Source organism: Furipterus horrens, unplaced genomic scaffold, assembly GCF_987537825.1.
Source record: "Furipterus horrens unplaced genomic scaffold, mFurHor1.1.pri manual_scaffold_17, whole genome shotgun sequence".
Classification (NCBI taxonomy): domain Eukaryota; kingdom Metazoa; phylum Chordata; class Mammalia; order Chiroptera; family Furipteridae; genus Furipterus; species Furipterus horrens.
Genome location: NW_028327187.1, coordinates 116,742,945 through 116,769,444, shown reverse-complemented (window position 1 = coordinate 116,769,444; position 26,500 = coordinate 116,742,945). Strand labels below are relative to the sequence as shown.

Sequence of the window (26,500 nt, the reverse complement as noted above, 5' to 3'; positions counted from 1 at the left end):
TATCAGCTCTCCAGGGTCTGGCGTGGGTCTCGGCCTCCTGGAGCCACGGTTCCTCTGTGTGACTCAGGGAAGCGACATTATGTTTTTTCTTTTGTGGCTTCACGCCTAAGACAGCAGGTTGATTCCACACCGTGGGGACATGTTTCCAGATCAAGTGAAGAGGGATCAGGTGCCCGCTCTGCACTTGAACATCCGTGACCGTGTAGAGACCAGCAAGGCAGAGAGCAGCCAGCTTTTTGGCCACAACAGGGTGTTTGTTTGACAGTCTTACCCTTGCACAGACGCAGCGTAGGAAACTTCAACATTTAAAAACTTCAGTCTACCTCTGTCTTTGCCTTCTGCTTTACATATATTAGAGACGTAAACATGGAGGTAATAAAACAGTGTTTCATCAGGGAAAACAAATTCAGAGAAAAGCCATGGGTTCCCACCTATAAATGGTGCCCAAATACCTCCTGAGTCCTCCTCTAAAACGACCTTCTATGGAAACCCCTCCTTTGCCAGAACTCACATACACGGGCCTCTGGGTCCCATCCCCTTGCGTGTCACCAACAATGTGCTCTGTTTGCCATACAGCTGACCGTTTGGAAGTTTCTTGATGGCCGGCCACATGATGAAAAGTAACGTACTTCCTTCGGCGCCTTCTCTGCAGACATGAACATACCCGTTGTCTTCAGCACTTCAAACCCACGGCGCGGGTCTTACCTTTGACGTCAGACCGATTCCTGGCCCCACGCACCGCGTGGCAGCTGGGGAGGTCTCCCTGGCCCTCCAGACACAACTGTGATGTTTGGAATCCAGGTTCCCCGGCCCTGGAGTCCTCAGAAATACGCACACGGCCGGCCCTCCGATCCCCACCCAGCGCTGCCTTCCTGCCCAGCGTACGCTCCGCATGTCAGTCCCCCGGCTCCTCGGCCCGCAGGCGCTGGGTCCGTGTCCTCGCCTGAGACAGCGTCCTGTTCACGCCGTTCATGAATGACACGTCTGCTTTCCGCTCCGACTGTGACAAAGGACATCCGCTCACCACGTTCATCCGAAAAACCACATGAGAGAAGACCTCATTTCTTTAAGGTAGTTCAAGTGCACACATGCGGCCGCCGGGAAGAATTCAACACAGAACGAAGTCCCAGTAGTACCAGGGTCCTAAGTTTTAAGTGCCCGGTTTGTTTGCTTATTAGGTGAATAATCGAAACTCTCTCTCCGACTCAACTTTATGACCTTTGAGGCTAGCAGAAGACTGGCATGCTCCAGGGGACCCCCAATTTGCAACGTGAATAATACCCTTCCCTGCAGGTGGTAGCTACCCCACATCACATGTTCTGGTCCTGGGTTCTCATCCACCGTATGAAACGTGCACATGAGGCCGTTTCACTAACACGGACTGGCATGATTTTTAGCTCAGGGTTTCACTGAAGGTCTTCAAACTTCGCCTGCTGACTAGGAAAGCCACCAGTGAGATAACAGGGAAATAAATTACATCGCTCTTCACGCAGCATCCTCCTCATTTGCCGGCCCTTGGCTATTGAGCCAGGATTTATAGCATCACTGTTAGGAACGGCTGGTGATGTTCAGGCGGAGGAGGTATTCCTAACAGGACCGAAAGGGCTGTCGACAAGGTCATTATGCAAAAGAAGAGGAAGAGGAAGAGGAAGAAGGGGAAGGAGAAGGAGAAGAAGAAGTAGTTAGACACAGGGATGCCTTTTAAAAAACAAAAACGAAAAGCCTGGCAATACAATTGCTGGGGGGATGGGGTCACAGAAACTTCCCTGCGGAGATGTGGGAACGCGAAATGGAACCCCTGTGGGCAGTTTGGCCTTTCCTAGCAAAGCTGAACATAGGTGGTCACACCATCCAGCCACATGCTCCTAAATATTGACCCCACGGACCTGGACACGTGTGTCCACCCCGAAACCTGCACGTCTGTGTTGACAGCAGCTTCCTCCTCATCCGCCAACGCGGGAAGCAGCAGCCTGCCCTCGAAGAGGTCAAGGGCAGACACCCTGGGGCTGGGACAACAGAATGGTCTTCGCGGATGGAAAAAGGAAGGAGCTGTCGCACGGCAGGGACACGGACGCAGCTTCACGGGAGTCGGGCTCCCATGGGGGCTTGCTGCAGTCCCTCCTTTGCGCGCGTTCCGGGAGAGGCACGACCACAGCAGGTGTGCCGAGGATCCGCGCTTCCCGGGTGTGCGGGGCGGCCCGCAGGGGAAGCCAGGACTCTGTCGCTGGCGAGAGCTCCGGATGACAGCGTCCCTAACGGCGGGTACGGGACGGGAGGCGTTGGACGAGACCCATCAAACCTGGTAGCACAGGGTGCACTTTCATGTATATGCAGCATTTTAAGAAATCCCTTGCAGAATTGGAGGGCTCAGCGTCGTGGGCAGGCCGTGACCAAAGCAGTCTAACTGTGTGAGAAGCAGAAGGAGCACCCTCACGGGGGCGAGGCCGGGAAAGGGCTGGCCTGCGGGGGGACGTCCGGGACAGAAGGCAGGAGCGGCAGGGGAGGGCGTCGGTGCACAGCGCCCTGGGCGGTGGGCGTGGATCTCACAGCGTGATGCTCGTTTAACTACTGTTGCTACCACCATCCGCGCAGCCTGGAGCCGAACCATCGAACGGGTGGTGCCTTGGCAGGGGGCAGCTTCGTCCTTGTCAGGGTGGGACGTTGCAGACCACCGGGGAGGCTGGAAGGACCCCGTGGTCATAGGTTATTAGACTTGGACACATCCGTATAAACGCCTGTGTATCTTGCTATACATCTAAGTGTTAACCTACAGCACTACCTGTAGGTGTCCGTTTGACATGGGTGAGTACATACCTCTCACACGCGTGTACGGAATTGAAAGTCAGCCTCAGCTAACCCATGCTGATTGCGACAGAACACAGGTTAACTCTGGGGCAGTGGGTGTGGGGTGGGCTTTTTCCAGCTCCCGTGGTGCTGAGTTGTCTTTAACTTCATTTGGGACAATGTTGTTAAATTGCATGGTGACAGCTGTCCTATCAGCGTGCATTTTTTTAAAAAATTATTGAAATGCGTGAATTTTTGTGTAACTATTTTAGTATCAAAGATGGAAGAAAATCATGCAATATTTTCGGCATCTTATGCTTGATTATTTAAAGAAATATAAACATGCCACTGAAATGGAAAAGATTGTGCAGTGCATGGAGAAGGGGTTGTGACGGATCAAACATGTATTTGTACAACTAGATGGAGTTCTGCAACATGCAGAGCTCTGATTTTAATATCATTCTCCTGTGGAGCCCAGTGTTCCGGTCGCTATGCGTTCATTCTTTTTGTTATTTTTATTTATTGGAGAGAGAGAGAGAGACAGATGGAGAGAGGAAAGAGCAAGAGAGAGATTTGCTGTTCCACTTATTTATTCCTTTATTGGTTGATTCTTACCTGTCCCCTGACTGGTGATTGAACCTGCAACCTTGGTGCATTGGGAGGGTGCTCTAAACCAACAGAGCTCCTGGACAGGGTTGAATTCATTCTTTTTGAGCACCAAGTGTCCCTTGTCACTAGCATTTCTTCAGAGACCAAGGGAAAAGGTAGGACTAAATGACTGTATGGGCTTTCCAGAGGGCCACCAGTTGCCTGACCCTGTTGTAGGACAAATATAAGTCTGCCTTTTAGCTGTGAAACTTGCCCTCCAAATCTCATGTCAGTATAAAGCAAGCAAACAAAAAGGGACCATGAGGAATTCATAGAATGGCCTAGCAAGCTACCAGTAGGTTCTAACAGCTCAAACATCATCTAGAAGCTTCAGAGGTGAAGCCTGCGTGTATCATCATAGGGAAGGGATCTTACCATGGCGTTGTAGCATCAACGCGTCCGGCCCATTTTATCTCTAGAATATCTTTCGGGTCCACCTCCTCCTAGCCACGTTCACGCCCGCCACCCTCTTGGGGGTGAACTGCAGGAGACACCTGAACAGCTTCTCAGGCCCCACGCCGCTCGGCCACAGCTCTGTTCTCCTCGTGATTTTCATCAAACCGTGATTGCACATGCAGTTTGGGGTTTCCAGGACAATGAAGAGGAAGGTACAGAGTTTCCCCGTCCATGCCCGGCCCTCCCCACGCCTGGCCCACCCGAGGGTGCATTGGTGACCGTGGATGAACTACAGGGACACGTCATCCTCACCCAGAGCCCATCGTCGACGTTAGGGGTCCTCTTGTTGGTGTCCGTTTTCGGGGTCTAGACAGATGTATGATGACGTGTGTCCACCATTACAAGATCACGCAGAGTGGTCTCCCTGCCCTAAACACCCTCTGCGTCCCCTTCCTGGTGACCACCGGTCTCAGGACCCTCTCCACAGTTTTAGCTTCAGCAGAATTTCGTAGAGTTGGACTCACGCAGTGTGTAGTGTTCCCAGCTTGCCCTGCTTCTCTCCCTGCGTGCTGTGAGAGTCCTGGAAATATGTGTCACCTGCCACTGGAAACTGTCGAGTGTGTCCTAGAATCTGCAGGGGTGCCCCGGTCCATCTTGTCCTCTGAGACTGGACCCTGATGTCACGGCCACCAAAGTGGGTCTCATACCACGAAGACAGAGGACTTTTCACACCACTGGGCACTTGGTCACTTATAAGATTTTCACCCAAACACTGAGCTTGTTTTCCAAAATAGAATTATTATGTAGGGGCTTTTTGCATCTAAACAACAGATGGGTGACATATGTGTAAACTCTGAAGCACTGGAATAAAATTAACCCCTCTGCACCCTTCACCCACCTAAGAAGCTAAATTTATCTGCGAATTCCTCTGTCACCCCATCTTTCTCCTCCCAGTACTGCCACTACATTGAATCTCTGTGCTGTTGACTATCTTGGTCTTTTTCATAGGATTTTCATACATGTGTGTTTGTCCCTGCACAGATATTGTTCTGCAGGGTTTTCAGATCAACTGCATGGATTTGTCTGAGTGTTGTTGAGATTATTTCATGTCCAATGAAATGCATCTATTCTTCGTTCTAATGGGTACATGGCCATGTAACAACCCCCGCCATGAGAGGAAGCCTGTTTCCATCACCCCAAAATGTTCTTCCCTCCCCTTTCGGAGCAAATTGCCCTCTGATCTGCAGGAAACTGTTAAGTGGAAATTCTTATTATCTCTCACCACTGAAAAATGCAAGTTAAAACCAGCGACTTAAAATGAGATATCAGCACACATTGTCCCGACAGTTACGTGCATGTGACCCAAGCAGTGGGATGAAAGGCTGACCCTAGCAAGTGCGGAGGAGCTGGACCTCACCCATGCGGCTGGTGGCCTGGAAGAGGTCTCTGCCACTTTGCAGAACAACCTGGCTTTTTCTTACAAAGTTACCTGTGCCACGTGCCATTCAGCCATCGCTGCCACTGGCGCAGCCACTGCATCCCCATCCTCTCCCCAGGAATCCACAGCACAGCTCCACACAAAGACACATGCGGGCGGCTTTCTTCCCACAGACCCAGACTGTGAGCAGCAACCGTGTCTGCCGCCGGGAGGAAAGAGAAGCCAACGGACTGACAGCGGTGGCCACTCCGCAGTGAAATGAAGAAACTATTGTTGCCATGGCAATACGGATGGATCTCTGAATCGGCACCAGGGAGAAAGAGAGACCCGATCGCGGCTGAGCCAGCCCACAGGACTGCGGCTGCGTTCAGTTCTGCAACATGGCGGCTCACGCAGAGCGCCACCTGGCAGGTGGCGTTGCTCCGCCTCTGGGCTGCGCACACTATGCTGCTCCATACGCAGTGTCTGGTGACTGTCTTTCCTTTGCAGTGAGTATGCAGTGCCCCAGATACTGCCATCAAGGTCATTGTGGTTTGTTTATTCTGCATGTCACCCGGTGAACTGGTGAGACCCAGAGGCAGCAGCCTGCCAACCCCATTAGCTTGAAGCTATGATCGCTGTGCTCCGGGCTCTGGACTCTAGATACCTGGACAACATTGGCTTCTAGAGCAGGGGTCAACCGAGGACAGTCTGGGGGCCAAGTGGGGCCCACCGCGGCTCGTTTTAAATAAAGTTTTATTGGGACCCAGTCACCTCCGCTCGCTCATTTGCTCGCGTGCCGCTTTTGTGCTGCGGTGGCAGAGCTCAGCAGTGACAACAGAGGCTGCAGGCCCTGCACAGCCCAGCGATTCGCCGTGTGGCCCTTCCTGGGAGAATTCTGCAGAAGAGCCCCTGCACCAGGATGTAAACAGAAATCACAACCTACTGACCCTAAAAAGCTGAGCTGAGCAAATGCAAGCAAAGACAGCCCTCGGGATGCTGTCTGGGAAAGCAAAGGAGAAATCAGTGGCTTGAATGATCACAGACTGAAGCTATTAGAAATACTCCAGTCAGAGGCTACGTGCCCCACTGAACAGCCCTTCCGTGCACAGAGCATACGTGGATCTTTTGCAGTCACCCTGTTACGGGCCAGGCGTGGGCATAGCCCCAGGTAATGGATTTGCTGCCAGCTCAGGGCTGCTCACGATTGGGAACCACTTGGAGGATCGCACAGAGACGTTCATCATCAACCTTGAGACAGGTTTCCCAGACAGATCACGTCCCAGGGTTCCGATACAAGGCTGCACTCCGATCAGTGTCTGCCCTGGGCCAGCCGTGGCGTTTATTTGCAGAAAACGGCCTACCCAAACCACGTGGGCCTTTTTCCCTTTCCTTTAACTACACTGAACACAGACAGCCCCCTGTTCGCACCAGGGAGCATTTCCGTGTGGCAGAGCCGTCTGCCTGGCCTGGAACGCCGGCCAGGCTTCTGACGGTGTAAGAGCAGTTGTGTTCCGGCTCAGCGAACAGACCTCTTTTCTTTCCTGAAAGCTGTCAAAGAAACTCTTAGCTAAAGTTATCCTTAAAACACCCCCGTTTTTTCTTTCCTGGCTTCATAACAAAACCACCTCCTACCCACTCTCTTTCTCTTGCCCTAAGAGAGGGCCCATTCTCTGAGAAAGTGGGAAGCTGGCATTTTGCTGGAAAAGTCCCAAAATGAGGAGCGGCACCCGCAAGGAGAGCTTCTTAGGATCCCAAATCCGTGGTCCGGTGTCTCTGGAAATCTGTGTGAGGAGACCTTCCTGTTCAGAAATCCTTCCCTTAAACGGGACCCAAACACGTAGCCTCTGGCACGAATGCTGTTTTGGTTAGAAGAAAAAAAGGAAAGAAAAGAGACCCAGGATCTTGTTCAGACGCCCTCGTTATCACTCAGCCGAGCCTCCGGTGTCCAAGCCGTGTATCCTGACTGAACTTGATCTCCAGCCGGTGGTTGTCGTCTGCCCGGGGCGGGATCTGCAAAGTCTTCACATCGAGCGGAATGTCTGCTGAGGGCGCCGGCAGTGTTGGCGGGACTGAAAGGGAGCCGGGATGAAGGGGCCCGGCCACCCGAGGCCCCTGTGCCAAGGAGACGGGAAAGGATGTGTCCGGGTTTCTCGGGTGTCCTGATGCCACGGGCGGGGCCGGGAGCCGAGCGCAGGGTGCCCGCGGAGCCCCCGCCCGGTGGAAACTTGTCCCCGGTGGCTGGCTGCCGCGGGAAGCTCCCGGGAACAAAAACGCTGGCTGCTGTTGACATTCTCACATTACGGGCCACCGCGTTGTGAGCTTTCGTGAAGCAGCTACCCACGCCACGGGAGGCGCCCACGAAAAGAAGAAAGTCGCCCTTCTGCGCTTGGGGGGAGCGCGGCAGGTTGGCGCTCTGGCCTTCCGCCCCTGCCTTCGGGCTTCCAGCTGGTTACCTCTGCTCTCGGAGGGGACCCGGACGGAGACGAGGCGCGCATCCCCCTGCGCCTAGAGCTTCGGAATAAAATCACCTGCGTCCCGGCCCGGGAGGCCCCTGCCTGAGCGAGCGCAGCCCTCTCTCCGGCAGGAAGCCTTTGCTTCCCGTGTGTGAGAGACCCCCGCGAAAGGCTAGCCCGGCTGCCGGCGGGAGGGGAGCCCAGGACGATCTTTCTCCCCTTGCGCAGAGACGCGGGGGACCTGAGCTGTGCGTTCCCTGCCGGGCCTGGGGGCTGCTGGGCGGCTGTCCTCGGGGTGCAGCTGTGGACTCAGGCGCCAAGGGCACAAAAGGGAAAAGCCCTGCTGCCACCCGGGTGTCTCCCTACAGGTGATCCCCAATTCTGTCTGTCGGTGAGGGCCGTCCCACGGAAACATTCATGCAGAACGCAGGGTCACCACATTCCTTTCTGCCTTTAATCGTGGTTGGATAACAAGGGACGTTTCTCCTACAAATGCAGGACTTGCTCTTAGTCCTTCCTGTTCCCATCAGCCCTGCAGGGGCGAGCGGGTCTCGGGGCATCAGGCCGACCCAGGGTGCAGGTGCGTGGGGAGGAACGGACCGTGCCAGTGCCCTTGCGCTCCCGCCCGGCCCGTCCGGGACGCGATGACAGCTGTTGCCCCGGGACGCCGTGGGCCACCGTCTCGAGCCAGACAGCACCGGAGAAATGTTGTTAATGAGGATCGTGATGTCTGACTTCCTACCTACGGCGACCTCCTCCGACGTCCCTGCCCTGGGGGCGCACTCGGGGACCACGGGCTCCTTCGAACAGCAGGTGACTTTTGTGAAAACAGGAGACGCGCTTCTTACGACAAGAGCTTTGCAGAACATCCTTCCTCAAAGTCATTGTGAACCAAGAACGACTCACCAGTGCCAGTTCCCCGGTGGTGTGACCGCGTCTGCGCATCCTCACTTAGAGGCTTTGAATGAGTTAAACTTGAATCACTTGGGGACAGGAGCCTTTCACCGGCCGCTGAAGCTTTTCATAAACGTCATGGGTCGCCAAAGAGCGGAGAAGAGACACCGATTTCCCCGTGAGGGCCAGCCTGTCTGCTGCAAGCTTATTCCCGCTGTGTGAATGCATTCCAGTCAGAATTACCCCTCTTTGCAAATGCAGCCCCTGAACTCGTGCCTATCCCCCAGGGCCGTTTTCCTGCCCGCGACCAGCGTCAGGTACGTGAGAGGCGAGATGAGAACAGGAGCGGTCGGGCAGTAGAATCCAGCCTGTGCTGTGGCCAGGCGATCACGTCTATTAAAGAAGAGAGTTTCATTTTAATGTTTCTGATCATGGCTCTTCTTTTCAACAAGGTTCCTTTTTCTCTCTCAGTAAAGGGAAGAAAATGAATTTCTTCACTATTTTGCTGAAATGCATAATAAGTGAAAAGGTATATGTGAATGGGATTCGGGGGCTCGGGGGCGGGAAATGAAGCAGAAATTGCTTTTTGCCTTCTTTCTTTAAAAATGCCTTTACAATCAACTTTTGCTGAACATCCTAGGTAACAAGGAAATATTCGCGTTTTTAGTAGCGCCACAGAAATAAACTGTACGAATCTTTAAGTGTGAGATTTAAGGATATTTTATACACAGATATATCGATGCGATCAGCACTCTGGTCAAAAGCATTTCCAGGATCCCGGAAGGCTGCCTTGTCCCGCCTGGACGTCACCATCTGTGTCATAGGTGAGGTTAGCCTTGCCCAGCCCGGGGTCAGCGAGGTCATGCAGGACGCACTTCTGTGTTTCACGCTCGTTTGTTTCTTTTTAACTCATCGTTTCGTCGATGAGATTCCTTCCCGTGGTTCCCCGCTGCAGTAGGTCATTCTGATTTCATTATGACCTGGTCATGATTTTTCTGAAACGACACTCGATGGTTTTTTATCCATGTATTGTTGGTGGATATTTGGGGTGTTCTCCTGTCTGGCTATGGTGACTAAAGCCACAGGGACCACTCTTTGCAATTTATTTTTGTCCTCACCCGAGGACACGTCTATGGGTTTTAGAGAGAGGGGAAGGGAGGGAGGGAGAGAGGGGGAGAGAGACATCCACCCGTTGCCTCCCGCACGCCCCAGCCCAGGCCCGCGCCCCGGCCGGGGATGGAACCCGCGACCCTTGGGTGTACGGGACAACGCTCCAGCCGACTGGGCCACACCGGCCCCTTGCACTTTTGCTGGAGAATCTCCAGCATCTGCCTAGGAATGAAATGCATGCGTGTTGGTGGGGTAGGTATTCCGCTGGCTTGGGGGGACCCTGCCGGACAGTGCCTCAGAGCCTCTGTGCCAGCTGACCCACCCCATCACCAGGGAGTTAGTTTCAGTGGCTTCAGAGCCGTGGAAAAGCTTGAGGAGGTGGCTGCTTTTTTTTTTTCTTTGTTTTTAAATAATTTCGTGGATTCTGGTCGCTGGGTCGTGCTCTCCATGCTGGCTACCGTGTCTGTTTTCCAGATGAGTAATGATGTTGAGTCACTTTTTGTAAACAGGTGGACCATTCAGAAACCCTCGTAGGGGACTGTCTGTTCCAGGGGCTTGGAAGTATGTAATTCACTCTTCTTTTGTGGACGCTTTATAGGAATTCTTTCTTTCTTTCTATATTCTGGAAACTGGTTCTCGGGACTGGATGTCCTGTCCGCTGCGTCAGCCTTGAACTCTCCTACTGCTGTAGGCTCATGAACAGAAGTTCTTCATTTTAATGAAAAAAAAAGTATCAGGCTCTCTCTTTCACGCCCAATGATTCTGGTGGCTGTTTAAAAACGGTTGTATACCGTGAGCTCATAAATATATCCTCCTGCCTTTTTTTACAACTTGTACTAATTACAGTTTACAGATAGCCTGTGATCTATTTCATATTAATTTATTTGAGGTAGAGGTAAAAGATTCTTTTAAAAATATATATTGATACCCAATTGACCCAAAATGATTTATTTAATGGATAGTCCTTTTCCAAATGAATCGCTGTGTTCCCTTTTCATCAGTCAGTTCTCTGTATAAATGGCTCATCTTCCCTATGTGTCTGCTTCCCACATTTTTTTGTCTAGTCTTGTACTATGTATTTTTCATTTTTGTTCTATGTGTTTTACAAATATTGTGTTCCTGGCTTGATTCCCGTAGCTTCATGGCGTGTCTTGCTACCGGGTAACGTAAGCCCTTGACCTTGGTCTTCAAGATTGCCTTGGCTAATCCAGGCCCCTGGACTTTCCATATGACTTTGCGACGTCAGCTTCTCGATTCCACAGAAGCAAAACCTGGCGGAATATTGATACGGATTTCATTCAGACTCTAAATCAAGTGGGCAAGAATGAGTACCTTAAAAATATTAGTCCTTCAATCTATAAACAGAATACATGTCTCTATGTAGGTCTTCTTTAAATTCTTACAGAACTGTGTGTTGTTCCCTATGTAAAGATTTCACATCGGTACAGTCTTTCCTGGTATTTAGTATCTTCATGCTGTTGCCTATCATACGTATTTGCTTGTTTTCTAACATTTACATTTTTAGTTCATTGGTGGCCTTATCATTTCCAGCTTTTACTAAATCAGGAAGGAACTATTTGGCCTACCCTTTGTCGAAGCCAAGAATAACAGAAGTAGTTTTTAAACTCTTCTCTCACTGCGCGAACATTTATTAAGAGAAGGAGACAGCATTTCTGCGTCCGTCTCCTTTTCTATTCTCACTCGTTTTTCCAGGTGTCAGAGACACAGCTACTTCTCAGTAACCTTGTAGGACTGTCCCCCAGTAAGTCACCCACAAAGCTCACGCGTGTCCGACCGCACTCCCCTGTTAGGCTGGTCCCTGTTCAGCCTGGATCTGAACGTGGCATTTTCTCAGCCAGCCTTCATGGCGTCCGAAAATTTTCCATTGTCAGGGTTCCTTTTGCCCAGCTTCGTCTCTGCTTTCTCCTCCCTGGGTAGTCCACACACCAGATCACACCATCCACCTCAGCATGCCTTAGATATGACCCCAGCTCAGCTGTGCGGTGCCCCTGGACCTCCCTCCATGCCTGTCTTTTCCGTGTGCATCGTGAAGAAACATATAGATCGTAACTGGTTTTAAAGAAGATGTTTTACGACCTCTCAACTGCATGCAATCAAGAGCTTCATTGAGATCATGTAATATCACGCCTTCTGCAATCATTCAGGACACATGGGCCAGTGAACGCCATGGACCCCTCCTTTGAAGAGGTGTCCCCCAAGCTTCTGACATCATTCAGTCCAGCCTTATATCCCCAACGGCGCCCGGTGCCGTCTTTGCCTGACACTTAAAAACTCGGCGTTGACTTAAATTTCACTTCAGAAAATGCAATAGGAACCCGTGATGCACGGCGCTGTCTGCTCTGAGCCTTTTTCAGCCGTGGGATCCTGAGAAAACCTTTTGAAGAGGTAAGACCAAAACCAGGCAAAACTCCATTCTGCTCTGGCGAGAAGATCATTAAAGAAGTCCGAGCCTTCCATGTTTTCAAACATATAATTTATGTGCATTATAAAACAGCCCTTTGTTTTCACAAGTCAGCGTTCTTAATGTGATCTGTCAAAGCGCCTTCTCAGAAACTGCTTTGATGAACGTGCCAGGCCAGTCTGTCTCTTTTTTTTTTTTTACGGGGAAGAGAAGAAAGAGGGAAGGAAAACAACGTCTGCCGCAGCAAAAGAAGAAAGTAAACAGAGCAGGTCTAGACTTCGCTGCATATTTGTTACTTCCAAGGCCGCACAGAATTTGGCTTAACATACGGGGAGCCAGGATCCCGCCCCCAAATTTGCAATTCCCAAGCCCTGCTGTGGTTTATAGCAGATACCTAGTGCGAGGTCAGCTTCTGCCCCAAGTAGCCACCCAGCAGCAGGTCCCGAGCATGCTCAGAGCTGGCGCGATGTTAAAGGGACAGAAGGCAGGCGGCCCTGGGCGGCACCGGGGGACTCTCGTGTTCCCGGCCACCGCGGCAGAGAACCGCACCCGCAGAACAAGGACGGGGGTCTCCGGTGGTTTTGAAATGACCATTCTCTCTGCAGGGGGTGGTATAGCTCATGCAACTTAGTCCCACTTTTCCTAGACTCCTTAAAACAAATTCTAGTTCCCCTCCCCCACCAGAGGGGGTGGGGTTTTCTGTGCAAATGTTGAAAACTAGGGCAGCAGAGAGACCCGTGTTGCATGGAAATTTAGCCTTAAAAAACAAAAAAAAAGCCGCGTGGTCTGCCCTGACTGGGTGGCGCAGTTGGTTGGAGTGTCATCCTGTTCACTACAAGGTTGTGGGTTCGATCCCAGGTCAGGGCACGTACTTAGGTTGTGGGTTCGACCCTCAGTTGGGGTGTGTACAGGAGGCAGCCAATCAATGCTTTTGCCTCTCTCTCTCTCTGTGTCAAATAAACAAACATAACCTTGGGTGAGGATTTTAAAAAGCCATCTTGTCTCATTATGTATCTTTATAAATGTGTGTGTGTGTGTGTGTGTGTGAGAGACAGAGAGAGAGAGAAAGAGAGAGAACATTCACTCTTCTACACGCACATTTAGAGACAATCCCTTGCGTGTCACCGTGGTCCCAGACAGCTAGGAAAGGCGATGGCCTCCTTCCATTCACGTCAGTGTCCCTTTGGGACATGGCCAGCTTGCGTGGGAGGGGGTCTCTTTTGGAAATCACTTGGAATGGAGTTGTAACAGCAGTTTCCTCGGACAGAAAGATGAAAGTCAGATTTGTGGGACAAAAACATACTACAAAATTCGGGTGTAACAGAACGCCAAAGAGTCGAGGAAGATGGTCGGTGGGTTTCTCCTGCACGTGCACAGCGTGTCCCGGTGACATCTTCACAGCGAACGGCTGGGCACCAATGCCAGGCAGCCGTTGTCTCTTCCCCCGTTTTCACCGGGAGAAGAACGTGCCCGCCCAGGAGCGCGGGCGTCAGGGGCTCCGAGCTCGGGGCTCAAAGCCGTGGCCTGGGGTCTGTTTGTGAAGCGCGGGGGTAGCTCGGGCGGGTGCCCACATTGTCCAAGTGTCCGTAGGAAACAGGCAGGAGCAGAGGGGGCGCCTGGGACCCCAGCCGGCGGAAGGAGCTGGCGGTGGCCGGTCCCCTGGGAATTGACGGGGGACCTGCCGCCAGGCACGCTGTCACCGCGGTGACGCTCTTACCCCCGCTCAGGCCCCCGCAGTGCCTGCCAGGATCTGCGGCAGAACCGCGACACCTGCCTTTGAGGCGGCGGGCTCCTCGGGGTGCGGGGGAGCAAGGCACAGAGGAGGAGTGTCCCTCCCAGGACTCAGCCACGCTGCTCCAAGCTGCTGCCCCCAGCCATCGCCTGTGCTGTCCCCGTGCACGGACGCTTGCTCAGCCGTCTCAGTTTATCCAGCAGCCTCTCGGGCCCCCAAGGTCATGGCCAGGTCCTCCCAGGGTGGCCGCGGGAGCATCGCGCCCTCGTGGCCCACCCGCGCAGGCCAGGAGCCTGCCCTTTGGACCCCAGGCCGTCAGGGCAGGACAACCTGCCGTCCCTGACCTGCCACCTTGTCCACAAAGCCCTTCTGCACACATTTCCGGCTGACACCCCGCTCCCACCCCACCTGGGGTGACTCAGATCGTCTCTCCGGATTGTGGGCTTTGTTTTAAGGAGGATGTTTTTCTCTGTACCGCAGGGAAGTGCCCGGTGATGACAGAGGTGGGGTTGTCGCGTGTTTGCCTCAGGGCAGCTGTGTGTTCCAGAGTGGGCGGTCCCTTCCAGAGGCACAGACCAGGGAGGGACGTGCAGGAGCACACGTGTCTGCCAGCCCCGCTGCGGCTGTTACACCTGAACGGCCCACACCCTGACACCTCGGAGGGGCGCCGGATGTCACCCAAGGTCGCGGAACCCGGGGCTGCATCGACGTTGCTGAGCGTTGTGGTCACAGCGCCCGACGACGCAAATGAGCTTCGCCTCCCGATAGTCGGTGAACGCGCCTCGGCAGAATGAGCAGGCGTGATTAAGTGGCATCGTGATGAAGTCACACTGTTCCATGCGGTGGGACAGAGGAGTCCCCGAGTCCCTCCCAGCGTGAGAAAGGCAGGTCCGAGGGCAGAAACAGGGTCAGAGGTGGGAGTGCACAGCAGTCGGGTGGAGCCCCCCTGCCCCCCTGGGCCTTGATGGGACTCAGTTCTGGGGACAGAGACACGTTCCCAGGGGCTCCCGGAGGGGCCGCGGACAACCCGTCAGCACCGAGCTGCGCAGGGACGCGTGGTGAGCTGAGCGGGCCCCTCCCGCTGTGCCAATGGTGGGACCCGAAGGAGAGGGAGGCCCAGACCCTGTCCGCTCCTCGACCCACCCCGTACAGGTGGCTGCTCTTTGTGTCGCCTCCTGCTTGTTCCGTGAAGGCCCCTGGTCACAGGAAGCCCGTCCTTCCAGCGTGGGTGCAGACTCCCAAGGACGGGGCCATGGGTTGTTTGTTTGTTTGTTTTAATCCTCAGTGAAGATACGCTTATTGATTTTACAGAGAGAGGAAGGGAGAAGGAGAGAAACATCCACGTGAGAGAGAAACATCGACCATGTCCACCCCGCATGCGCCCGGACCAGGCAGCGAACCACGGCCTAGCTACATGCCTGACTAGGACTCGAACCCACAGCCATGTGGTGCACGGGGTGATGCTCCGAGGCTCTGCACCTCCTGGCCGGCAGAGCTATGCTTCATTCTTTGTGGTCCACACGCTTCATACACATAGACCCTCCTCGACTACCTATTGATACAGACTCGTCTTTTTTTACTTTATTGAGGCTTAGTGCTTCCATGCAATGGGCCCTCATGCGAGGAAATCAGAAAAACTGGCGACTTGCTGTATGCATGTTCATTTCACAGTCAGCACGGCGGCCTGAGGCTGCGCAGGTCTCCATTAGCTGACCTGGACATCTCCGCTCTAAGCAGCTTTCGGTGGTGGCGTTAACTGGGGACGCGTCCCACCAACAGAGCGTGGTTGGAATTCCTTCAACAGGACCACAGGGCAAACCGGGATCCTGCGGGCCCAGGGAGGGAGGGAATGTGGGGATCCTCCTCCTGTTCTGCAGCCGTGGTCTGAGTGGGGGGCCCCCTCTGTCAAGCGGGGCTAATGTTTAACTTCTTCAAGCGATGCTGGCCTGCATACTTCACCCGCTGCCATGGAATCGGTATTTGCCACATGCTTTAGGTTCCTGAGATTCCTCCGCACTCCAGAGATGCAGCAGAGGGCAGTCCCAGTGCAGTGAGCTGGGAGGGCTTTGCGCGCTTGTAGCCAGGGAGGGAACATTCCGAGGCTTAGCTGCTAACAGCGCGCGTCTGTGGCGGTTGGAAAGCGCCCGTGTTTATAATCACAGCCATTTGGTTGGCATCTCATGACTCAGTTACATTCCCGGGGTCTCGGATCCTTCAAATTATAAAGGATTACGTGGATTATCTTCAACATGGCTCCCACTGTATCAGCCATGATTTATCTGGGAACGGTGAGAAATCCGAAAGCTTATCTGCTTTGGAGTAGAAAGCATTCGTTCTTATCAGACAGTATATTTCTCCTTCCAAACCCCATGGTTTCAGGGGGAAAAAATCATGCTGAATTTCTGCAATCATACAAAGACCTACAGATATATTACTTTAACTGTTCCTTTTGAAAATATTAGTTTCCCAAGCACTTGCAGATCAGCAGTCCTATTATGGAAGTCAACACAGGTTCACAAACAGTATTTTATCTTGGATATTTTACCACCTCGAAAGGTGATTCATGTAAGATTAGCTATGGGCGTAAGTAAATATTCATAATAAACAATTATTAATCTGCAGATCTATATCAAATGCCCCCAATTGTTTCCGTTACTTATCAAACAGACACTAAACACGTGTATTTAGGCCACAGAAAAACTCTCTGTTAGACTCTGGCAAGCGAATAGTGCTGGGAAGGTTCACATTCCAGGGGACTGTGTATGCAGTGATTTCACAGGAATGTGATTTTGTGTGTGGTTCCAAAATACAGCCACCCAGATCCAAGTATACAAGAAGTCAGATTTGCACAATGTTTGCATTCTTGCGTGAATACGATTAGACTCCAGAAGATGCCTATAAAAGTAGATTACTGTAGACCATGCATTTGTTCTCCGTTTTAAAGAGTTGTTCTGTTGTGTCTGTTCATTTATTTTGTGTTTCAGATTCCACGTGTAAGTGAACTCATATGGTATTTACCTCTGCTCAGCTTATTCCCCATAGCAGAATCCCCTCTGCGTCCATCCACGTTGTCACAAAGGGCCAGATTTCGTTCTTTATTATGGACGAGTGACATTCCATCGTACAGAGGCACCGCGTCGTCCTTATGTTTCCTCTGTCTCTCTGTGGACCCTGGGCTGCTGCTGCAAATACTCCTACAGCGCACATATCGGTGGTTGCCGGCTGGGAGAGGACGGGGGTGCGGGGAGGAGGGAGGGGATTCGCAGGTGCGCATCGGCAGTTACAGAACAGCCACGGGGATGGAAGTCCGGCACCGGGAACGTAGCCAATCATACCGTCATCGCTGTATGTGGTGCCAACGGGGTCCTGGCCTTATCAGGCGACCACTTCTTCAGGTGAATAAAAGTCCAATCACTATGTTGTACACCTGGAACCGCCATGTAATATTGTATGTCAGCTGCAATTGAAAAATACATGTAAAACAAAAAAGTAAATTACAGATATATATATGATTTTATTTACTATGTGTTTTACTTATGTGTAACATATATATCATCATATATGTAAGAAATCATCTATAATCTACCCTATCTATGATATACGATCCACAGACAATATGGAAGACCGACGCCTTTTGAGCGGAAAGCCAATCATTCTTCAAAGTCAAGTGTGTTTCCATCTCGAACACCTGCTGAAACATCAGCAGCCCCAGTGTCTGTACCTGGCGTTAGCCTGCCTGCAAAGGTCAGATTTTCTCTCATTCTGGATTCCTTGCTTCTCAGTTTTAGTTCCCGAATTCTGGTCCACATCACAGGCCTGAACACAATGAGGACGTGTCCCTACAGAGTGTGGTCGACCCTGTCCTCTCCTGTCGCTTCCGCCAGGAGGTAACGTGGAATGAAAAGCGGGAAGATGACGAAAAAGCAGGCTGTCCCGATTCCAAAGCACTGCCAAGACTTGGTGTAAAGCTAGGGAAGGGAGCCTGCTCACAGTAGCTGTTGGCATTCTGACCTCTGAATGTGAATATCCGAAAGAACTAAAAGAAAGCTTCAAAGACTTGGCTCAGTTCAGTCACTGGAGAGACACAAATGGCCCTTGACCACCGAGAACTGACTATTCCAGTTCTTTTAAGGACTGGGGCTAAATTAGCGTTTGACATTTAAATTATTGTTCAGGAACGTGGTTGTAAGGGCTTGCCTAGGGATTTGTTTTCATTTATAAAGTCATCTCGTTTTGAAATTATAGAAAAACCTTTCTAGATAGAATAACGTTTGACTAGTGACCAAGAGAGGAATAAATAATCTTCTGTCCATATTTTCATTTTGTCTCCGCGCCTCATTCATAATCTATCTTTTAGGAGGTTACTCACAGTACTTTGCATCAGTCCCTAGAAGATATGTAAGGGCCATTCGGAATGATAATAATACGTTATTGCCTTAGCCGGCTTAGGCTGTTGTAACAGAGTGCCATAGAGTCGTGGTTTACAAACCACAGACATTTGTTTCTAACCATTCTGGAGGCTGGAAGTCGCAGACCAAAGTGCCAGCACATCCGTGTCTGGTCAGAACCCGCTTCCTGGTTCCCAGACAGCTGTCTTCTCGCTGTGTCCTCACAAGCTGGCCACTGTGAGGGACTCTCTTTGTAAGGGCACTAATCCCATTCACCAGGGCCCCACCCTCATAACCTCATCACCTCCCCATGGACCCGCCTCCTAGCACCATCCCATTAGGGTTAGGGTTCAACATGTGACTGAGAGTGTGGGGAGAGACACAAATATTTACTCCGTCACAGTGACGTATGGTGCCTTGGAAAAAAGGTTTCTATACGTCATCCCGTTATTATTCTGACAGGCGTGGATATCCTACAAGACAGACAACATGGACAGGCCATGTCAGCACAGCTACGACCGCCTTTGAGAGAGGGGGTTACTGTAAGTTATTAATGACCCCACCAGGTACAAAATCCACAGTGTCAGACAAAAGAGACTTGCGCCCTCCCTTTTGTATTTCAGATGATAAATATCACAACAGGAAGGTGTTCATTTTAAGAAAAGTGTACAAATATGCATACTTCAGAAGCTATGACTCTTTGCTCCTTGAAATAGGAGACGCATAGGCAACTGTACATAAAGGGACTTTAAATAATGTGCGGTCCGCTGTCTGAAAAAAACATTGCTTACGTTCTTTCCTCCACATGAAAAAGTAGCAGCTGTTTTAAACAGTTACTATTCATTAATTCACATATGCATTTTACAGGGAGTATTTCTTAAGCATCTACTCTGTGCCAAGGGTTGGGCTAAGCACTGGGGAAAAAGCGACCAACAAAACAAAAATCCAAATAAATTTCATATTGCCTCCCTCGTGGAACGTATTGTCTCTTGGTAAACACAAGTGTTAAGCAAATGATAGAAAAATGTGAATTACGTGTCTTTTCCGTGACTTGAAGGAGTAACTGATGTGACATACACTCGGGACTCAACAAGTCGTATGCTATGGGAGTAACGTCTGAACGGAGATCAGAAGTTATGTGACAGTTTCAATATCAGGACACAGTCACGGAGCCAATTCTGTAGATACAGCGAAGACAATGGGGTTCTGATGGGGCTGAGCTACAAGATGTTAACCCCGGGGCGGAGACCTGAGTCATTCAAGTCCAGCTTACAAATGACGTCTCTTCCAATCCACTTCATTTAGGAAAAAGGGTCACAATGTTTTACCAAGTCGCAATTTCTCTGACCTAGGTTGGGAGCCTTTCCTTTGGTTTTCTTCTGTGTAGATTTCATGCATCTGTGCGCTTATCACTTGACGGAAAGAAGTTATTATTTGATCAAAGTCAATTAACCAAACCCTTTAATAACTCTCTGCAGCATTTTATACCATTTAAATCTCTCCTGTTAAAACAGCAGAGGGCAAGTTGTCCTCTCCGAGCAAAATCACAGCTCAGAGTGAATGTGACCTGCTGAAACTCATGGTAGAACGCTGACACTTGTCTGAGCTATTTTTCCTCCTAACAAGAACCCAGACAGAATTATCTAGAGATTTATTAGCACAACATGCTTTTGTGACGAAATGAGCCCGAGTCTAACCTTTGAGATTTATAGAATACAAAACAAGGGGAAAAAAAAAACAACTGTCCAGTTAACCTTTGACAAGTTACAGCATTAAAAAAAATAATAATATGGATAACACCCGACACTAGAGACTCAGTCCTCTGGGGAGACGTTAGATGATTTAGCGTTCTTCAACGAGAGTTTTAGGTCTACTTTAGAAATGAAAATAAATTTGAATGGTAAAAAACTGGGATTCTTAAGAACAAATTGCATACTGCTGCTTTTGATCCTTATGCCCTGTACATGGTAAGCATAGTGGAATTTGGGGTGTAAGCAGAAACATTTGCTTGTTAATCTCATACACTTTTCAGCCACAGAGAACTGGTTAAACTAGAGAATGCAGAGTAGGCACGGGACTCATTTTCCTGTTTCTGATGGACATTTGCCATGTATGTGAGGAATTTTTTGCTTTGCTAGAATTCCCTTGCCAACTACACCGATTCTGCAAACAGGAAGTCAAGCATGTCATGAGTATGTATATATATTTTTAAGATTGTTAGTTTATTTGTAGAGAGAGTGGAAAGGAGGGAGAAAGAGGGGGAGAGCCAACATCGATGTGGGAGAGAAACAACCTATCAGTTGCCTCTCACGTGACCCCAACTTGGGACTTGGCCCAAAACCCAGGCCTGTGCCCTGACTGGGAATCGAACCGGCAGCCTTTCAGTTCCCAGGCTGGTGCTCAGTCCAGAGTCACACCAGCCAGGGCCGTCAGGATCTACTCTCAGCAAGACTGTGTTACAGTTTTAAAAACAGAGCTGCCTTGGGTTGTTACTGTGTGAGCTCTAGACTCCTAGATGAAGTGGCGTTTATTCTGAGTCCTAGAGAACCTGGCTCGAGTCCTCTCCCAGGAAGCTGCTCTATTTCCAGGGAGAAGGGAAAGCGAGGAAATGAAACGTCCTTGGGCCAGCGCAGGGGCAGCAGGACGCGTGCTCTGTCTTCCCTCCTTCATTGTGAACAGCGAGCTCAGGGACATGGATGGCCACGCGTGGCTAGAAGCGTCAAGCCTGGAACTGCAGCTGCCTGTTCATGTGGGTTTGGAGGCGACAGGAGGCCGGAGGGACTCGGTGATGGGCCGCCTTCAGCCGCCTTGTCTGTGGCAGCAAACGTGCGGCCCGGGCCAGGGCGCAGGTGCCCTCAGCGAAGAGAAGCGGCGCGGGCAGATGTGCAGACCGCTGGGCAGGCCGGCGTGCGAACTGTGGGCACCCTCCCGCACCCCCTACCCCAGTTCTCTGCCAGGACCAGCGACCAAGTATGTTGACAACGTCACCCAGTTGCTGTTGACACGGATTAAGGTCTGACTTTGCTTTGTTTTACACAATCCAGCCGCAGGCATTTAAACACAGCCCTGCAGCTCCTCAGAGGGGTGGGCTATCGCTCAAAAATGTGCTGATGGGCCCCGCAGACCTCCTGCAGAGGCAGCGACGGTCGGGGGACATTTCTCTGCGGGCCCCTTTACGTGCGCGTCTTCACTGACCTTGGGGGCTCCCGTCTCCCCCTGGGGACCCCACGCACAGCAAGCAGAGGTGCACCACTTCCAGGGGGCTATTCTATCCAAGAATTCCCGGCGGGACAAGGGAGCCTTCGCAGGACTGAGAGTTTGCGGGGAAATATGCATCTCGGCGCCGAATTGGACACGTGCGCGCCGCAGAGCGCTGACGGGTGACGTGTCGCCGGGCGCCGCACGGGTGCTTCGTGGCTTGTTGCGCGGGAGGGGACAGGGCGCGGCCTTTACTGCACGCGCCCCCGGGGTGGGCGGCTTTGGGGATTGAAACAGCAGGAGTGGAAATGCGGGGCCCCAGGGAACACGATCTCCCGAGGGCGCTCCTGGCCCATAAGAGTGCCCCGCGCAGCGCACGCAACGCCCGGGGCCCGGGGCAGAGCAAAACTCAGGCCGAGAACGCGCGTGTGGTAACTTGATCTGTTTGATCTGGGTTTGGGGAATTTTCTTTTTTTAAATAAGAATTGTGCAATTTTTTAAAGTTTGAAGGTAATTTAGTCTGTAGGCTTGCCAAGGTTGGGCGCGCTGCTGTTTGCGCAGGAAAGAGAGGCAGAAGAGTCTCTTGCTTCCCCAGATTTCCCACGGAGGTGGCCTCGTTTTGGAGGAAGGGCTTCCCGTCCCAACATTGAAAGGTGTTTTTTTGTTGTCAAAGGTAACCGAGATGAACATGCGTTTCATGTTTGTAAGGTCAGGCGCAAAGCGAAACAAAGGGTCAGCTCATGGGGACGCGTTTCCTGCCGCCCCGGTTTCTCTCCGTGAAGGACACGAGCCACAGCGACAGCGGCCGCTTTGACACGGAAGCCGCGCGCAGGGACACTGAGCGGGCGGCGCGCACGGGCCGTCGGGGGCAGCGCCGGTGCCGGGCGCCACGCTGCGCGGGCGCGGGTCACACTGGCTCCAGCCCCAGGACGCGCGGCCCCCGAGGGAGCCCTGGCGTCGGCTGTGCACCGCGGGGGGCGGGGGGGCCCGGACGGGGGCGCCTGTGGGAATCGCTGCGTCGCTCCCTGAGATGGTCGCCTTTCCTACGAGGGGGCCCTGGGCGCGCCTGGGAAGCGCTGGCACGCGGCCCGCTCCAGGGGGTCCCTGCGCTCCGCCCCCGGGAGCCGGGGGGGGGGGGTATGACGTCACCTACGACAATGACGTCCCTTTACGTGATGTTACCTCGCCTCACTTTGCATTACCAGTAATTAGGGTACGTTAGGTGTGTCGTTACCTTCCGCTACGTTACCTTACGTTCCTTGGGTTCCGTTACATCACCTGGCCTTACGTTAATTAAGGTGACGTTATATTACGGTGCTTTCCATTATATGTTCATTAGCTTCCGTTACATCCGTTAGGTCACGTTACGTTAATGAGGTTACATCATGTGACATTAGGTTACATTATGTGACATTTATATTCATTAGGTTACGTTCCACTACGTTGTTACTTTATATCACGTTAACCAGGTTACGTTACATCAGGTAGGTTCCCTGAGGTTACGTGAATGAGGTTTCCTTACGTTATGTGACGTCCCATCACTTCACGTGAAGGTTACGGTTACATTATATCGTGTTCATGAGATTCCGTTACATGCTTAGGTTGCATGACGCCCCGTGACGTCACGTCGCATGGCGGGGACTGGGCTGGCACCGTCCCGGAGAACACATGCCGGGACGCACGGGCGCAGGGACGCCCCGTCTGCGCTTTGTGGAAGAGCCGACCATGACACGCTCCGTCGCAGGCTCCTAAGAACGGTCCGCGGTGGGTCCCATCGCTCAGCACGTCGACGACACGGCTCATGATGGCGCAGTGTCGTGAGGCGTCCCCTGCGCTCCTGCACACAGGCGCGCACTGGGAAGGGTTCGCCTTCCTGGCAGTAAAACTCGCTGAAAGCCGAAGGGGCTTGCTGCGTGCTTAGTCCTGCGGGCGACACCCGCCTCGTGTCAGCCTGTCGCCGGGCCGTGCGACACGGAAGGTTTTTCTGAGCGCAGGCGGCGGGGACACGTGTCCCGTTGCAGCAAAGTGGCCAGCGGCCCCATGAGACTACTACTCGCCGAAAAGTGACTTGGAAAAGGGCCAGGAAAACACACAAGAATTCACCTAGGAAAGGCACTCATTTTTTCTTTTAAAGTTTCTATACCCAAATAGCCCTCAAAAATCACCGGTGACGTACCGCCTGCACTTGAGCCAGCAAAGTAATTGCACGGCCAGGGTTAGACTCAGCGGGGACCGTGAACGGAAAGGGCGGCGACAGCCGTGACGCTCGGAGGGCCCAGGTGCCCGCAGGCCGGGGCGCTCACTGGCGCGCGGACGGCTCCCCGCAGGGGACCTGCTGGCTCTCCCCGCGTTAATGGACGGACATGCCCGCCAGCGGCAGCCACGTTCCCTTTGCTGGCTTCTGAAATTCCTCGGGAGGGGAAGGAAGAACAGCTCAAAGTGCTGAAAAGAAGGTGATATGCAATGTCAGGAACAGTGAGGGCGCTGATGGTTTTATATACTGTGCGCGGGAGCGCAGAATAAAACGGCATTAGTGGGGGGCCGTGAGGGAGGATATAAAATTTAAATCTGCATACTTGGAATGAAACAATTTGATTACTATTTTCCGTAGCTTTCGCCACAATCAATATAAAAGAAATTCTTGTCAGCACTGTTTTGTAAGAATATAGTAATAAATTTCCTAAGAGACAGAGATTATAAACCGGTTAAAGGAGTCATATATCAGCGCGAGGAGGTGCTAAGAAAAGCTGCTAAGGAGGTGACCTATCTTCACTGCTTACAGAAAGCTGTACATTTTCCAATTTAAAAAGCAGGTACTACAGAAAGTATATGTATTTAATGCAATCCTGTATATTTTAAACTGCGCACAAAGCACACCAAAATAACACGTGTTATTTATTTTGAGGGAGACAGAGAACTGGGGACGGAAAAGCTCTAAGGCCAGCGTTTTCTGCGCTCTGTGTCGTTCTTATTAACCGAACTTGTGGACTCGTGAAACATATCAACAACATGTTGTCTTCCGTGGTTTTATGAAGAGCACAGAATTGTACACACGTTTCCTGTAACTCTCTGGCTCACGTTCTCTCCTCTGTAAACGCGTGAAAACAACAGCCCATGGCACTGAAGGAGCGAGGGAAGCAAACAGCGTGATCCGGCAGTCATTTTGTGACTTAATCAACTGCCACACAAACATCACCCTATACGATTTTCAGTATTCATCCTCATTACTATTCCTTCAACTTCAACTTAATTATGTAAAACTTGTTACCCCTCAAAATATTTTGAAGAAACATCTTAAGCCCACGATTTTGAAAACCAGAAGCAAAGGACTCATGAATATACCCATGTTAGCATACGACTGAGCCTGTTCGCCCGGCTGCTGTGGCTCAGTGCATTGAGCGTCGGCCTGCGAGCCAAGTGTCGCTGGTTCGATTCCCAGTCAGGGCACATGACTAGGTTGCACGTCAGGTCCCCAGTTCAGGGTGCAAGTGTGAGGCAACCACACAGGGATGTTTCTCTCCCTCTCTCTCCTTTCCCCTCTCTCTAAATATAAAATAAATAAACAAATAAATTATTTAAAAAAAAAAAAAAAAAGACTGAGCCTGTTTGGTAGATGTGACATATTTGACCTTGATCTGTTTTCTGGGGGTTGGTTTTCTGGCTTGTTTTATTTTATTATTATTATTTATTTTTTGCTACAGGAAAGAGTGGACGGCGTGCTTCCCCTGTGTGGTCTACGCAGAGGCCTTAGGCAGCGCTCGTTTCTCTGGGATTACTCACGTGGACGGATTGTGGCGTGGGAATCCATCACTCGTGTGGCAGCCACAAGCTCAACCACAATTCCATCAGCAGGCCCCAGGGGAGCCATTTATACGCTGCACCTGCCTTGACCCCGCGCTGCAAGCAGACCCTTTTGTAACGTCCTGCGATGGATCGAGTCGCCGAGTGAAGCCAACTAAGGCCACCTGGCTTGTGGGGGTTTTCAGGTAGCTTGCCAAAACCCGTTAGGTGGTTTTTAACGTCATATTCGTGGTGGCGTTTGCGTCCTTGTGTGGGCTTGTCAAGCCCAGTTCACATGTCTCCTTTAAAAAGGAAGTGATCAGAATGAATTTCACAGAAAGCTAGAGGTGAGAGCTTTGAGAGCAGAGTTCAGACCACTTCCTGCCCACCCTAAAAATGTAAATGAATGTTGCAAAGACAAACGCGGTTTGGCCACGTGTGTTATTAAGTAAAATGAATTCAATGATGCCGTGTTATAAAATGAATACATATTACTTCTAAGTAACTTAAAAATATGTAGTCTGCTAGCTGTTGACAATTTTCTTGTACTTGGCCTTTCCAAATTTACTAATCTTATTGCTCCGTGTGTGTGTCAAAATCTGTTAATCCAGTTTTCATATTTATATTGTTGTATGCATGCCAAACCTTTGAATAATTGTATGATATTGCATCTTATCTTCTTCCTGACACATTTTCTCCTGCTAGAGGCTTTTCTATTTTTGGCTAACATTTAGTGCTGTGACTAAGACTGAGAAGTGTTTTATATTTGTGCATCTTAATATTTGACATTACGATAGCTTTTTATGTTCAATATCCAAAGGATGCCTTTCTGGATGTGAAGTTGCCAAATAAAGAGCAAACCCTAAGTTGGGGTCCCGGACACATTGCGTACAGAACCACGTGTCTTTGTTATAGTTGTCTCTTTGAAGATAAACTTAATGTATTTGCTGCTCCATGCTAGACATTTTGCAAAAACAGTTCCTTAAGGATGAGAAAATGGATCACGATGAGATATGACTACGTTATTAGCCTTCGGTGTAATCAAGGAAAAGCTGATAAAACAGAGTATATCGTCCATGCAAGAAGATGACAATTAACTGGACTCGGACAGTGGCTAGGAGGACGTTTATCTGTCATGTAATTAGTTCACTGGTGCTCAGGTGATCCAAAATACCTTGGGACTCTTGTCTTAGAATATTCTTCAAGAATGAAAACGTATTCCTTTAAATAAGCATTTGAAAACAAATTTTTTTTATTATTGTTCTATTGCAGTTG

The 26,500-nt window shown here is 51.1% G+C and overlaps 1 long non-coding RNA gene across 2 annotated transcripts in view; it reads left to right on the top strand.

Annotated features, from left to right (window-relative positions):
* Positions 1 to 26,110, top strand: part of LOC149991902 (uncharacterized) — a 56,485-nt gene extending 30,375 nt beyond the window's left edge. For both annotated transcript variants that reach the window (XR_016508598.1, XR_016508597.1), the window contains one exon: positions 25,147 to 26,110. This is a non-coding gene — a long non-coding RNA (uncharacterized LOC149991902). The remainder of the gene's footprint in view (positions 1 to 25,146) is intronic.
* Positions 26,111 to 26,500: the final 390 nt, after the last annotated feature.